Here is a 15,999-nt window from a genome sequence, read left to right as displayed (position 1 = left end):
TAACAGCTCTCCATTCTCTCCTACCTCCAGCTCCTGGCAACTGCCATTACACTTCCTGTCTTTATGATTTTGACTACTCTAAACTTCCTCATATAGGTGGAATTACACAATATTCTGTGTGCATGTTTGTGTATGTGACTGGTTTATTTTACTTAGCATAATGTCCTCAAGATTCATGTGTTTCCTTCTTTTTTAAGGCTGAATAATATTCCAGGGTGTGTATGTATACCACATTTTGCTTATCTTTTCATCCACCAATGGACATAAGTTGCTTCCATGTTTTAGTTATTGTGAGTAATGGTGCAATGAACGTGGTATACAAATACTTCTTTGAGACCCTGCTTTCAGTTCTTGTGCGTATATATTCAGAAGTGGAGTTACCAGATCATATAATAACTCTAATTTTTAATTTTTTGAGAAAATGCCATACTGGTTTCCACAGCAGATATACCATTTTTACATTCCAACCAACAGTGCACAAGGGTTCCAATTTCTCCACGTTCTCGCCAACACTTGATTTTGGTTCTTTTGCTTTCTTTTTTCTTTTTTTTAAAGATTTTTTATTTATTTACTTGAGAGAGAGAGAGCAGAAATGAGGTGAGGGGCAGGTGGAGATGGAGAATCAGACTCCTCACTGAGCAGGGAGACTAATGCAGGGTTCGATCCTGGGACTCTGGAATCATGATCTGAGCCGAAGGCAGATGCTGAACCTCTGAGCCACCGGGGCACCCCTGCTTTCCTTTTCTAATATTTTATTTTTAAGTAATCTCTACACCCAGAGGCTCGAATTCTCAACCCTGAGATCAAGAGTCTCATGCTCTTCCAGTTGAGCCAGCCAGGTGCCCCTTTTTTTGTTCTTTTGATAGTAGACATTCTAATGGGTGTGATGTGGTATCTCATCATAATTTTGATTTGTGACGTTGAACATCTTTTAATGTTTACTGGCCATTTCTGTATCTTCTTTGGAGAAATGTATGTCCAAGTCCTTTGCCCATTTTTAAATTGGGTTGTTTGTCTTTTTGTTGTTGAGTTTTAGGAGTTTCCTATATATTCTAGATTTTAATTATCATTTATAGATTTGCAAATATGTTCTCCCATTTTGGGGGTTGCCTTTTTCCTCTTTTGATGCACAATTTTTAAAATTTTTATGAAGTCAAATTTGTCTATTTTTTCTTTCATTACCTATGCCTTTGGTGTCATATCCAAAAAATCATTGCAAATCCAATGTCAAGAAGTATTTGTCCTATTTTTTTCCCAGGGTTCTGTTGTTTTAGGTCTTATATTGAGTTAATTTTTGTGCATGGTGTGAGGTAAGGATCCAGCTTCATTCTTTTGCATATGGATACCCAGTTTTCTTGGTACCATTTGTTGAAAAGCAGGTGTCTCTTTTTATTACCACTTTGAACTTCACATGTTACCTGGTTTGATCTAACAATCATGCCAGGCAAATACAATGAGTATTTTTATTTCTTTACTTTTAAGTGCATATCTTTATTGCTGAGGGACTGAGAAATTAAATCCCTTGTCTAAATCATACAGTTCATTAGCGGGAGAACAGGAACTAATATTATGGACAGCACAATGTTCTTCATTCCCATTAGATCATGTTTTTCTGAACTTTTTAATTGGCTATTGCTAGGATGGGGAGTAGGAAGGAATAGCCAAGGTTAAATCAAGAAGGAAAGTATATAAAGCCCAAACCACATTCATTAATTAGAAGTTTTCTCTTTGTGCTTCAGTTTCCTTGGATGTCAAATGAGATTGTTAGGCAAGAATTCCAAATGTTTCCCTTAAAGTATCACTAATGGGAGAAAAATGTGAACAAGCATTTGCTTTACATCTAAAGGCCAAGACATCCAACCCAGGCACGGCTCTGCAAGACAGAAGCTTCTTTAAAATCCCTTGTTTTCACTGAAAAAAAAAAAAAATCATGTGCAGGTCTGCATTTTGCTCCATAATATACTTGGATTTGTTTTTAATATTAGTAAGCTTATCCCATACAAATTTCTGGCTAAAATAGATTCTCCAGGGCAATATGTGGCCTTTTCCTGTGGCTTTTTTTTTTTTTTTTTGTACTCCCTGTCACTCAGCAGCTGCACACACCTCAGTGTGAGATGCAGGCAATTATAAATCTCTTAAATCTCCATCCCCACATCTTATCATCCTGTACTTGGGCTTCAAAAAAAAAAGGTATGAAATCATACTCACATTTGATAATGAGTATTGAGGAGTGAACAATTAAAGTAATGATTCTTACATTTACATAAGCTCCACAATGAGCAGAACCTGCCCCACCCCCCCTACCCACACCAGCCTGGCCCAGGACCCAAGTATCTCCTGAGAAAGGATCAGTCAGATACCAGGTAAAGAGTTGTCTACCTGAAAGTCATACTTGCTCCATGCCGAATGAACGACTATCCTATTGATTTTCAGTGTAGAGTGCAACAACTAGGACTTCAGATTAGATGTGAATCACTACTCTATCACTTACTAAGCACTAAGCTAGTCTATTGTGAACTTCTTATGAAAAACATCTAGGCTTCTTTTGATAGCTCTGAGTAACCGAAAGGAATCCTAAAACTGTCTTTAAGCTCTTCCTTTCATGGAAGTCCCTCGTGCATGGATAGGCATCTGCTCAGTTTGGTCAATTTTCATATGTCAAAGCTACAGTTATAGCTGCTGAGACTTTCCAGTTTTTCAATTTTCTAGACGGGCAGCACTTAGATTAAGATGGAGGGTGATAGTTAATGAAATCTTTTTTTAACCTAAGAGATGTTTCATTTGCCTAGATTTTCATTATTTCTGAACTGTAGGGTAGTTTAGTGTATTACAAAAGGTCATAAAGACATTTATTTGTTCCCTTGAAATTACGTTAACTAAGAAAAAAGAGTATAGGACAGTATATAAACCCTTATCACAGAAACAGATACTGAAAGGTAATCTATGGGCCCTGTGTAGCATTGAACATTCATGAGATCCTGGCATCTATGAAGTTGCTTATATTTCCAGGGTTTTGGTTTTTTTTTTAAGATTTTATTTATTTATTCGTGAGAGACACAAAGAGAGAGAGGCAGAGACACAGGCAGAGGGAGAAGCAGGCTCCATGCAGGGAGGCCGATGTGGGACTTAATCTCAAGACCCCAGGATCATGCCCTGAGCCAAAGGCAGACGCTCAACCACAGTTTTTAAAAAGTATCATCTCTGTGAGAGTTAAAAATGGTTTAATTAAATCATATAATTTTAATTAATTATATTTCAATTATTACTCATTCATCTTTACCCATCTCCAATATTTATTATAGTCAAATGTACATTTCTCTGAAACTACATTTTCCTTGGGCACTGAAGTCACTGTGTGTATCGTGCCCCAAGGTTAATTCATTTCCAGGGGTCATTTCCCCTAAGTATTGTGAAAGAATGTAGTGTTGACAGACACTGTAAATAAGAACAGTTTTTCATTCACCAAATACGAAAATCCTGGAAGCACTTCTTATTGTTTGAGAATCCACAGCAAAAAAATAAAGTTTTTTGTCTCTGTTTTTGTTTGTTTTGTTTTATTAATGTGACTCATTAAGCTTTATAAGAACAATCCAGATGAGGGTAACAAAACCATCTACAACCACTTTCCCAAACCATGCCCATTCACCTAGCTGAAGACTAAAGAACATTTTTTCACTTGGTTGTCATGAAAGACTAACTACTTTCACCTGCAGGCCTCTGCTCACACTTTTTTCTCACCCTCTAAAAAGACTGGCTACATTCAACCTTACTGTCTTCCACTTCACCATTTAATGGAAGTGCCCTCTGGTGTTACTCTTGATTTTAGCAACGAAAATCATTGGTTTCTGTGTCCTGTTCCAAAGTGCTTAATAGCAGGAGTTTTATACTTAAGTAGCATCCAGAGATACATTAAAAGTATAAGACTTGAAAAGAGAGAAGAAAATGAAGAAGAAAGAAGAAAGAAAGAAAGAAGAAAGAAAGAAAGAAAGAAAGAAAGAAAGAAAGAAAGAAAGAAAGAAAGAAAGAAAGAAAGAAAGAAAGAAAGAAAGAAAGAAAGAAAAATGCCTAGAAGCCAGACTCTCTAACCCACTTACTTAATAAAATGCTGATAAATATCTTCTTCCAGTGCCTCACACTCTCCAGTAGTGGACTTGGAGGTAGGACAACTCCCTCAAAAAAAAAATAAAATAAAATAAAAATAAAAATATCAGGACCCAGAGAAATCAAATGACTTGCCAAGGTAATATAATGAGTAGGTTTATCATGCAGATCCTCTGCTACCATATAATAAAAAGTGCTAAAATTTCCGAACTACTTTTCACGAGCCAGATACTATGCTAAGTCTTTTATATACATTCTCTTATCTGAACCTCACAGCAAATGTTCTGAAATAGGTACTATCATTATACATATTTTACAGAAAGAGAAAAATAAGCTATGGAAGAGGGGTTGAGGAAACTTATATGCTCAGGGTCACACAAATATAGGTTTTGAATTAGGTAGCATGATTCCAGAACCTATGCTTGAAACCACTACTATGCTTGAAGCCTTCATAGAAATGTATGCATAGTTGGAGGTATGTAGCTATATAGACACAAATAATGGATCTGCACGTACTTATGTATGTATGATATACCGAAGGGCAAGATACAGAGAAACAGATGAAGGAAGAAATTCATGGATTGAGATGGATTTAGTGGACACAGTTTTTTTGAGTAGGCAACTCTACACTATACTGCCTGAGGATGTTTTGCACTCACGCACAAACATAAGGAAGCGGTTACTTAGGTAAGGTTAGGTTGGGATGGGGTGATGGAGAGCTGCTGAGGTGGCTCGCAAAATTCTGCTTCTTAACCTGGATGGTGGATACATGGGTGTTTGCCTTACAACATGTCATTTAACTCACTAAGCCATACCAGAAAATAAATAACATCATAATGGCATGTACCTGGGGCCGATGGGAGGAAGCAGTTCCTAACAACCATCCCATCTTCTTTCCAGTGTGCCTTTCTATACTATAGAGACATAAAAACCAAAAACTGTATTTCCCAGACTCCTTCATAACCAGAGTCCTGGATGTGATTTTGATTCTGTCAATCAAATGTGGCAAAGTTGGAGCAGAGGCCAGGCTTCTGTTGTTCCTTCTGGCAAGCCTGGTTGTGGAGACATGTGGTATTTCTGTAGGAGCATTAGCAGAGGTCCTGGGCTCTGATCACTGGCTTTGACGTATTGAGAGCAGGGCACGTGGCACATGGCATCCATTTGTGCAGATCATCGCAGGCTCGGTGTGGCTCTGGAGACAGCACCAGCAGCTGTGGCTTCTGATTGTGGTGACCTCCTGCTTATAGTAGTTTCTTATCCTTGTCTTGGTGGCTTCCTAATTGTAGCAGTAGCAGGATGGTAATGGAACCAGCAGCTTTTTCATCATAGAAGGAGTAGCCTTCTTTGTGGTTTATGCAGGCTCTGGACAGACTCATGGGGCAAAGCAAACAAACATTGAAGTCCAGAACTTGCCAAAGGCAGGGACACTGATAAACCCCCTCTTCTTTGGGTGGGAGTCCTGAGAGACTAAACCCTAGGTTAAGATGAACTACAGTAAACCTGTCCTCCAACAGACTACAGTCCAGCTTCAAAGAGTCTATATAGCCAAAAATATCTTAATTCCTAAAATGTAATGAAAGCAATTCTGGATTCAGAGCTACCAAGTACCTGAAAGAAGTCATTTATGGAGGAAGGAAATAATCATCCTAGACTTCTAATTCTTTCAGCAATAGTTTTCAAAATATAATGCCCAGCACACTGACAAAGATAGCCAAGCACAGGGGGAAATAAAATAACAAGAATGAGAACCAGCAGAAACATACAACAGAAACAGAAAACACACCAAAGATCTAGATCAGTGCTTAAATGGAAGTATAATGCAAGCCACAAATGTGGGTCACATATGCAACTTTAAATTTTCTAGTAACCACATATAAAGAGTAAAAAGAAACAAATGAAATCAGTTCTTAAAACTGTTTTATTTAAATCAGTTTATTTTAACTCAAATTTTTATTTAACCTGAACTTTTATTTCAACATGTAATCAACATAAAAATTAATAATGAGATAGTTGACATTTTTATACTATTCAAAAATCTAGTGTGCATGTTACACTTGTAGTACATCCCAATTCAGACTAGCCATGTTTCAAGTGTTCATTAGCTGAATGTGGCTAGTAACTTGTATATTGGATCTTGTAGCTTTAGGTTTTAGAATATCAGGCAGGAGTGTTGAAATACCTATGCTTAATGAACTTTTAAAAAGTGAGGTTGAGGGATACCTGGATGGCTCAGCGGTTAAGCCTCTGCCTTTGGCTCAGGGCATGATCCTGGAGTCCCCAGATCGAGTCCCACATTGGGTTCCCTGCATGGAGTCTGCTTCTCCCTCTGTCTGTGTCTCTGCCTCTCTCTCTCTCTCTCTGTGACTATCATAAATAAATAAAAAAAATTTTTAAAAAATAGATTTAGATCTAGAAATTATATAAAAGTAAAATAAGATATTTGAAATATGGAATAATCTATCATTTTAAAATTGAATAGCTGAAATTAAGAACTCAGCAAATGCCTTTAATAGCAGATTATACATGGCTCAAGAGAGAATTGTCAACTGGAAGGTGAATCAGAAGAAATTATCCAGAATAAGGCACAGAAAGACCAAAGAGTAGAAAAATATAGAAGAGTGAGAGACAGAGCAAACACCATGAAATGGTTCACCCCACATTTAACTGTCATCCTAAAGGGAGAGGTAAAAGAAAAGAGGGACAAGGTCATATTTGGAAAGATAATAGCTGAGAATTTTTCAAAACTGTTTACAAGTCTATTGTCAATTTGATTGTCTTCCCACTAAAGGTAACTGTATTAATCGTTGCTTTTAGATTTTTTCCCCTTTCTCTCTTTGAGGATCTCAAAGATTTTCTGCAATTTCACCATATTGTACCTTCAAGTGAATTTATTTTTCTATATCCTACTTGGTATTTCTTGTGTTTCCAGAAATTGAGGATTAATGTCAATTAAGTCAGGAGTTTCCTTTGGCAGAGCATCATCTATAGGGTATCTCTGCAGCCTATTTGAGGTTGTGCTCTAGAGGGATATTATGTTTGATTCTGCTAGATGCGCTGGATCTCTACCAGCCAGAAATTTTTTTAGGTTATTTTGTGGCTTGAGATACCTGGATCGGTCAGTCAGGCAGAGTAAATTCTAAACTGAAAGCCAAATAAGGACAGCTTATAGTTATTCATTCTTAGGATAGTCTTTTGTTTATTTTCTTTTTACACACAGAACCCAGGCCAAGACAGAGAAATGTGCCTGCTGTGTTCTTTTGTAGTATCTCCTTGTGCACCTGAGCAGATTTTTTTTCCTAACCCACCTTTTTACTATACCTCAGCTTTATATGTGGTCTCAGTTCCAACTCCTCACCTTGATAAAGCCCATAGCCTAATCCCTGTCCCTAACTAGGAATAAAATCTAAAACCCTGGCATACCGAGGCCAACAACCTCCACCTTCCCTACCTTCCCACCAACCTTTGGAAAACTCAGTGTCCACCCTTAGCTTACCATTCTGCTTTTTAGCATTTTTTTTCATGTTTGGCCCCTATAAATTTCCCTCTCATGCAAACTCAGTTAGTTGTACTTTTTTTTTAAGACTTTATTTATTTATTCATGAGAGACACAGAGAGGGAGAGGGAGAGGCAGAGACACAGGCAGAGGGAGAAGCAGGCTCCATGCAGAGAGCCTGACGTGGGACTTGATCCCGGGACTCCAGAATCACACCCTGGGCGGAAGGCAGGCACTTAACTGCTGAGCCACCCAAGGATCCCCAGTTAGTTGTACTTTTTAAAAAGGATTTATATATTCCTCCCACCTTGGAGATGGGGAGCCAAAACTCTAAACCTAAAATGCCATACCTCTCAGTTAAAGACGGATAAATTTATCCTGAATCTTAACCAGTTAAAACACATAGGAATAGCATCAATGAATGATTCTCATGTGGTCTTATCCAGGTTAAACTTGAAGGGAATAAAATCTAACCTGACCTATGTCAGCTGAGTGGAATTTATTTATAGCAACATAAAGATAAACATTACATTTTTCTCAATATTTCCCCCTTCCCTTCTCCCCATATAAGCAAATAGGTTTTGGGGCTCCTTTCTTCAGGAGAGATTCACAGCAGAGTAGAAAAATAGAAAAGACTCCTTTCTTTTTTCTAAAATCCTAAGCTCTGAGAGAAAGGCCTAGACAGTGTCTTCAAGAAACATCAAGAGGAGATTTCCCCCATACTAGAGGGAACCCAAGGGGATGGTGACAAATGAGTCAAAGAACTCTTAGACAAATGTTCATTATATGAAGAGCAGCAGTGCACCACCATCTGACACCCCTGTTTACAATTCATGTATTTCTCCCACAGGTTTCTTCTCTTTTTCCTCCCCTCCTCCACCTCCTCCTTCTTCTCCAGGGCATGTCCCTGACTACTCATGCTATGGCCCAATCAATTCTCTCTTCTGCCAATGACTACCAAACAAGTGATTAGCCCTGCCTTTGAGAGAAAATGAGCATCACCTTCAGTAACTTTGACTCACTCGTGGAGTACCGGTGACTGGTTAAATGTTTTCTAGGAGGGAAGCAGAGAGGCTATTAAGATGGTGAAGATGCGGGGTCCTGGGTTGCTCAGTTGGCTGGGCATCTGACTCTTGATCTTGAGTGGGTCATGATCTCAAGGTCATGAGATCAAGCCTCATGTTGGCCTCCACACTGAGCATGGAGCCTGCTTAAGATTCTCTTTCTGTCTCTCCCGCCCCCATCCCATTCACATGATTTCCCTGTAAAATAAATAGATAGATAGATAGATAGATAGATGATAGATAGATGATAGATAGATAGAGAGATAGAGAGATAGCAGAGATTAATCTTTTTTTGGCTCAAAATGGAGACCAAGAAGGGTCCTTACCAAAAAAAAAAGAAAAGTAAGAGAGAATTCAAATAACATCGGGTAAGAATATTCTTTCAGCAGAAACCGAACAGAAAGCAAGCACACTGCTTTGAAATAAGGTTTACTGTTACAAAGAGTTAAGAAATATTTTTTTTAGTTAAGAAATATTTTGACAATAGTTAAAACGGATGACATTCTCTGACAAAAGCAATTTTTTTAAGTATTCAATATTGTGGGGAAAATGTAATATACACAAAAAATCAGAAAAACTGGAAAATAAAATTATCGGATTAGTAAATACAGATGTAATTAAATGTTTAGCACATTTCTGCTACTAAAGCAAAACATTTTCATGAAAATGTATATTACTAGCTATTAATATTATGCCCATACATCTTTCTTTACAGATAAATATTAATTCCCTTAATTAATAATTTTCATCCATTACTGCAGAAATCAGAGACTTAACTGTTGTTTGTCATTGTTGCTGCTGTTCTTTGCTTGTTAGTTTGTTAGGAGGAGCAGGAACCTTACCAAGAATGCTTTGCAAAAAAAAATTTGAAATCATTTGATTTCTAACAGAAAATTTTCCTAGTTTTCTTGCTCCATTGTTGCTATGCCACATGGTGTCTGCCCACTGTAGCTGAACAGTCAATTATGCAGTTTCTAGGCAGAAAAATGCTCACATTGCACGGAAGTGTCTAAGCATCCCATGGTAACTCTGGTAATATGTATTTTCATTGTTCATTTGAACTCGTAAAGGTACAATTCTCCTGCTCTTACATGTTTTCCTATAGCGCCACCCTGCATGGTAAAGCCAAAATTAATGATTTCTCCTTAAAGGCAAAGTTTTACTACAATTTACACAGTTATGTATATTTTTAAATGTATTTTAAACTATTTAAAAAATATTTGTTACATTTCTATATTAGACTTTCTCATTCTTAAAAACCTTAATTTCTTGTGAAATTAAGAAGGAAAGTATGGGTGCTGCAGATGAGGAAGAGGAACAGGGGAGGAGGACTGTCCTGAATTGGTTCCTATTGAGACGAAGCTAAGAGAGGAGGAGGAAAAGTCTGGTCCCGGCACTATGATCCCGTCACACTTATCACCGGCTATTTAGGTAACTAACCTGATCAGAAAATGCCATAAATGCTGGCATCCTGCGAATTTGGGAGCTGCCGGTGCCTCTTCACCTTAGGCACCGGGGTCTTCTGGCAGACAGCAAATATCTCTGAGGTACTAGGAAGACAACACTTCTGAACTATATTTTGACAGAGGAACACAGTAAAAGAGTAGCAGTTATTTTAAATGAATTTGGGGAAGGAAGTGCAGTAGAGAAATCTTTAGCTAACAGCCAAGGCGGAGAGTTCTATGGAAAATGGTTGGACCTTAGAAACAGTTGCCCCTGCTGTTCAGTAAAGGACAATGGCCTTAGGACTACTGAGAATTTGATGCAGAAGGAGAAATTTGAGTACATACTACTAGAGACCATTGGGTTAACAGCTATAGGTGCTGGAGCTTCTATGTGTGGGTTGATGCTGAATTAGGAGTTGATATTTATCTTGATGGCATCATAACTGTTGTGATTTCAAAATATGGATTAAAACAATTAGAAGGGACGCCTGGGTGGCTCAACGGTTGAGCGTCTGCCTTTGACCTAGGGGATGATCGTGGGGACCCAGGATCGAGTCCCACATTAGGCTCCCTGTATGGGGCCTGCTTCTCCCTCTGCCTATGTCTCTGCCTCTCTCTCTCTCTCTCTCTCTCTCTCTGTCTCTCATGACTGGTTGAATAAAATCTTTATAAATAAATAAATAAATAAATAAATAAATAAATAAATAAATAAATAAAACAATTAGAAGAAGAAAAACCTGATGGCCTTATCAATGGAGCTTCTAGGCAAATTGCTTTGGCAGATATCATCATCATTAATAAAACGGTTTCAGAAAAGGATTTAAGCAAATTAAGAATAGCCATTAGAGGGATCCCTGGGTGGTGTAGCGGTTTAGCGCCTACCTTTGGCCCAGGGTGCGATCCTGGAGACCCAGGATCGAATCCCACGTCGGGCTCCCAGTGCATGGAGCCTGCTTCTCCCTCTGCCTCTCTCTCTCTCTCTCTCTCTCTCTCTCTCTCTGTGTGTGACTATCATAAATAAATAAAAATTTAAAAAAAAGAATAGCCATTAGATCAATAAATAGACTAGGAAAAATTTTAGAAACACAAAGAGTTGATCTCTTGAACACATTAGATCTTCATGCCTTTGACAGTCTTTCTAGAACAAGTTTGCAGAAAAAACTTCAGCACGTGCCAACAACACAGCCTCACCTTGATCAGAGCATCATTACGGTGACATTTGAAGTACCAGGAAATCCAAAGGAAGAAAATCTGAATGTATTTATTTAGAATCTTCCATGGGAGAAGAATGTGAGAAACAAGGACGACGACTGCATTGAGGTCCTATGGGGCTAAAGAGGCTGGTATCAAAGACAAATCAAAACAGGCAATTGTCCAGGGATCCTGAGACAACAGTTTATAGCTACTGTAACTGAAACAGAGAAGTAGTGGACAACACATTTCAAAGAAGATCAAGTCTGTCCATAACACTAGAAGCATTTCTTATCCCAGAGATCAGGTGTCAATTTGGGGGTAAGTTTCCTACTGGGTGTATTTAAAGCATCTATTCTATGCATCACTTCTGCTATGAATTCCAGCGTACTTTAAATAGCGTTTATTTTATGGAACACGTAAGATGTAGCAAATAAGTACGCAAAAATTTGACATTCATACAATAAAATATAATGTCTCTGGGGGAAAAAAAGAAGTAAACAGTAGTGGACTGTCTCTTATCCTAGCATTCCTAATGGACTGGCAGATTTATAAATATTCTTTACAATTTTTAGAAATACATGCTTCCTCATAGTAAAGTTTTAGGTGTGGCACAGGGCACACTTACCAACTGACCCAAATATCATGAGTTCCTCTGTTAAAGGAAGCCAAAAGGAGATAAATCTAGGTTTGGTAAGTAAATAAATATACATACAAATATATAAAAATTTTAAGATGGAACAATTCACTAAGTTTCTGTTAGAGTCCTAAAAATATCTGGTTATACCTGATTAAGTCAGCTCAGTTTGTTTTTCCAGGTGCTGTTGCTCTACAATGTGGCTATTTATTTCTCAAAGCCTAGAATTAACATTAGTGTTTCCAATGACTAAAGGGAATTGGATACTTGATTAACTATCAGACTTATAATAAATTGACCATTATGTCGGCTGATTTTATAAAATTTATAAAAGATAAAAATGATCCTACGTGAAAGTGATGTAATCCAGCTCCAACCCTCACTTAGTCTCTCATAGCTAAAGTGTGGTGGCTGAAAAAAAAAAAAAAAAAATCACTCCATTTTGTCCGCTCTGAAACCTGAAGGTAGTGCTGCTTAGAAATATGATTCTCTATAGAATTTACAGGTTGCTAAGAGGATACATAGCTGCAGCAAAATCATTCATCTGTTTTTACTTCCATAGCCTGGGAACACGCCTTATAATTTGCCAAATGCCCAGGTGCTTCTTATACACTTCCATCAATAAGGGACTTGAAATTACTTGCATTCAAAAAGAAGGGGAGGATCGCCTATAAATTATATCTCAACAACTTTGATTTTTATAAAAGGTGGAGGGAAGGAAAACTAGCAGTACCTGAACAAAAGAAAACGAACAAACTCCTCATACCCATAAGCACATCTATCGTTTGAAAAAGTGTTTAAAATTTTCCTCGAACTCCATGAACTATAACTGTTAACAATAGCCTAGCACAAGATCAACCAGATGGATCTAATGTTGCTAGAACATTAAGAATCTCTGCCTGACCTTGCATCAAGATGTAAAACTGCACTTAGCATGTTTGCTACCATAATACCTCTGTGTCACAGGGTCTACAGGGTCCTGTGGCCCAAGAAGCAGGTCCAGGCCACACACTCACCCGTGTATGCCTATGGCTGCTTCCCTGCTGGCAGCAGACATGAGTAGTTACAACAGAGGCCTATGCCCTATTTAATATCTGCAGAGAATCTGTGCACCAGGTTCACACCCCTGAATCCTCAGCTTTTAGGGTCAATACTCAACTCTGTCATTTGATCCAGGAAAGGGCCCTCTTTTACCTTGTACTTGGAGAAAAGAGAAGACGCCGTAAGCATATCGTACTTGAAATTCCCTACTGCACAGCCCTCAACCCAACAACTGCAAAGATTTTTCATTACTGCTACAAATCAAGGGAATGTGAAATAATCACTCGGTGGGTACTTGAACCAAATGTCATCAAGCAAAGAGTACCTGGGACACCTGTGTTTTCATGACCTGACCCTCACCCCTCATCATGTACAACACACACACTACCCTGCACCACAGCAGTTACAGGATGGCCCCTGCTCCCCAGTGTGTATGTACCCCTGTAAATGACCACGTGGCCCTGAGGGGAAGGCCAGCAGGAAACATTGCTCTAGCTGCAGACCTGAAGGGTCCCTCCTGATTAGAAGCTGGCTTCTGCTTCTACTAAAGGGTTCCCGCTCTGAGAAGTAACTCAGCTCTGGAAGCTGAACGAAAGATCCAGACTTGCTCTCTGGCTGCCTCTTTCAGCTTTCTCCTCATGCATCCTGGGGCTTGGTCTTTGTTTTTATTGTTTAAATCTAGCAGCCCCAAAATAGCTGGGTAGTCCAGCTATTTTGCCTCTCCAATCACGGTGTTCTTTGAGACCAAGGGATGGAGAGCTGTCTGTGGGGCAGGGCCAGGGCTGGCATTCCAGCCTCTAGCGTCAATTCAATCATCGCCGCCTCTCTGTTCTGATACTTGAGCACCTGTATCTCAAACCTCTTATTTCAGGATTTTTCACCCCAAATACGTGCTACTGGGTACCTATTTCTGCAATACCATCTCCTGCTGCCAAGCGTGGCCATCAAACAGGGACATCACTGAGCTTCTTGACAATGCTGGTGCCCTTTTCATCAGGCATTCTTTATGGGTTTGTTAAAGAAAGAGATCCCTGGGGCAGCCTGGGTGGCTCAGCAGTTTAGCACCGCCTTCGGCCTAGGTGGTGTGATCCTGGGAACCCGGGATTGACTCCTGCATGGGGCTCCCTGCATGGGTTCTGCTTCTCTCTCTGCCTCTCTCTCTCTCTCTCTGTCTCTCATGAGTAAATGAATAAAATCTTTAAGAAAGAAAGGAAGAAAGGAAAGAAAGAAAGGAAAGAAAGAAAGAAAGGAAGAAAGAAAGAAAGAAAGAAAGAAAGAAAGAAAGAAAGAAAGAAAGAAAGAAAGAAAGAAAGAAAAGGAAGGAAGGAAGGAAGGAAGGAAGGAAGGAAGGAAGGAAGGAAGGAAGGAAGGAAGGAAGGAAGAAATCCCCAGACCTCCCCAATGGATTTATTTTGTGGACCATTTCCGGTTTTTTTCCTTTTTGATCGGGATTGTTAGCTTTGCTTTGCTTACTATATCATTCTGATATAGTTTTCTGAGCCTTGTAATCCCTTCTTTGACTATCTGCTTGGAAGTTCCAGATATTCTAGTCCGCACAACACAGGCCATCCCTTTCTTCAACTTTCCAAGACCCATCTTTGTAGCAGATCAGCAACATCTTCCATGGTCATAGTAAATTTTGTGACCCACAATCGTGACCCCTCCGTTCTGTGACTTTGGAGCCTACCCTCACCCTGCCCCCACCGTACTGCAGTTCCCCAGGAGCAGTCCCTCATCTTCCGACAGGACACTGGGCTACATCCTGACAGTCCTCTGGCATGTAGACCTCTCCTTCCTGCAGCAAGCCTGCCATTTCCCCAGATTGGTTAAGGACTGAGGGATGCTGGGTATCAGCCTGGTAGACACAGGGGACTTAGCAAAGGCTGAGCAGTTTCTTGCCAGGCAGAGGCCTCCTGACCCTATTCCAACACAGGAAGAGCACCAGCCTTTACCTGAAGAAGGGGCAGGCCATGCCCTGACAGCCCAGCGCTACAGAGATAACGCTGTGCTGACACATGGATGGGACAGAGGTCCTGCCACTCTCCTCTTCCAACTCCAAACACTACCTGTGTCTTTCCTTCACAGAGGCTCTCTTTCTTTCCTTTGAATTCTCCATCACACCTCAGCCCACGGTTGGATGACCGTGGTATGAGATTTGAGGCCACATCAATGGAAACCTGTTTCTGTGAAGATGATCAGGTCCAGTGTGTCACTCAAAGCCCTTGTTTCCTTGTTGATCTTCTGCTTAGATGATCTATCCATTGCAGTAGTGGGGTGTGTATGTTTCCGACTATGACTGTATTATTATCAGTATGTTTCTTTATATTGGGTATAAATTGGTTTATATAATTGGCTGCTCCCACCTGAGGGCCATCAATATTCACAATTGTTAGATCTTCTTGTTGGATAGACACTTTTGTTATGATACAGTGTTCTTCTCATCTATTATTAGTTTTTGGTTTAAAATCTAATTTGTCGGGGATCCCTGGGTGGCTCAGTGGTTTAAAGCCTGCCTTCAGGGGATCCCTGGGTGACTGGGGATCCCTGGGTGGCTCAGTGGTTTAGCGCCTGCCTTTGGCCCAGGCCGCGATCCTGGAGTCCCAGGATCGAATCCCACGTCAGGCTCCTGGCATGGAGCCTGCTTCTCCCTCCTCCTGTGTCTCTGCCTCTCTCTCTCTCTCTCTCTCTCATAAATAAATAAATAAATAAATAAATAAATAAATAAATAAATAAATAAATCTTTAAAAAAATAAAATAAAATAAAGCCTGCCTTCAGCCCAGAGTATGATCCTGGAGTCCCAGGATTGAGTCCCACATCAGGCTCCCTGCATGGAACCTGCTTCTTTCTCTGCCTGTGTCTCTGCCTCTGTGTGTGTATGTGTCTCTCATGAATAAATAAATAAAATATTTTTAAAAAATAAAAAGTAAATAAAATCTAATTTGTCTTCCATTAGGATTGCTACCCACCTTCCTTTGATGTCCATTGGCATGATACAGGGCTCTCTACTCCCTCACTTTCAATGTGCA

At 39.6% G+C, this 15,999-nt stretch overlaps 1 pseudogene; it reads left to right on the top strand.

The window, feature by feature from the left end:
- The first annotated feature begins 9,949 nt into the window (after positions 1-9,949).
- On the top strand, positions 9,950-11,570 carry LOC144314222 (zinc-regulated GTPase metalloprotein activator 1B-like; annotated as a pseudogene).
- Positions 11,571-15,999: the final 4,429 nt, after the last annotated feature.

This window comes from Canis aureus, chromosome 1 (genome assembly GCF_053574225.1).
Source record: "Canis aureus isolate CA01 chromosome 1, VMU_Caureus_v.1.0, whole genome shotgun sequence".
Taxonomy (NCBI): Eukaryota; Metazoa; Chordata; class Mammalia; order Carnivora; family Canidae; genus Canis; species Canis aureus.
The sequence above is the reverse complement of the archived record's forward strand: the minus strand, read 5'-3'. Positions and strand labels throughout refer to the sequence as shown.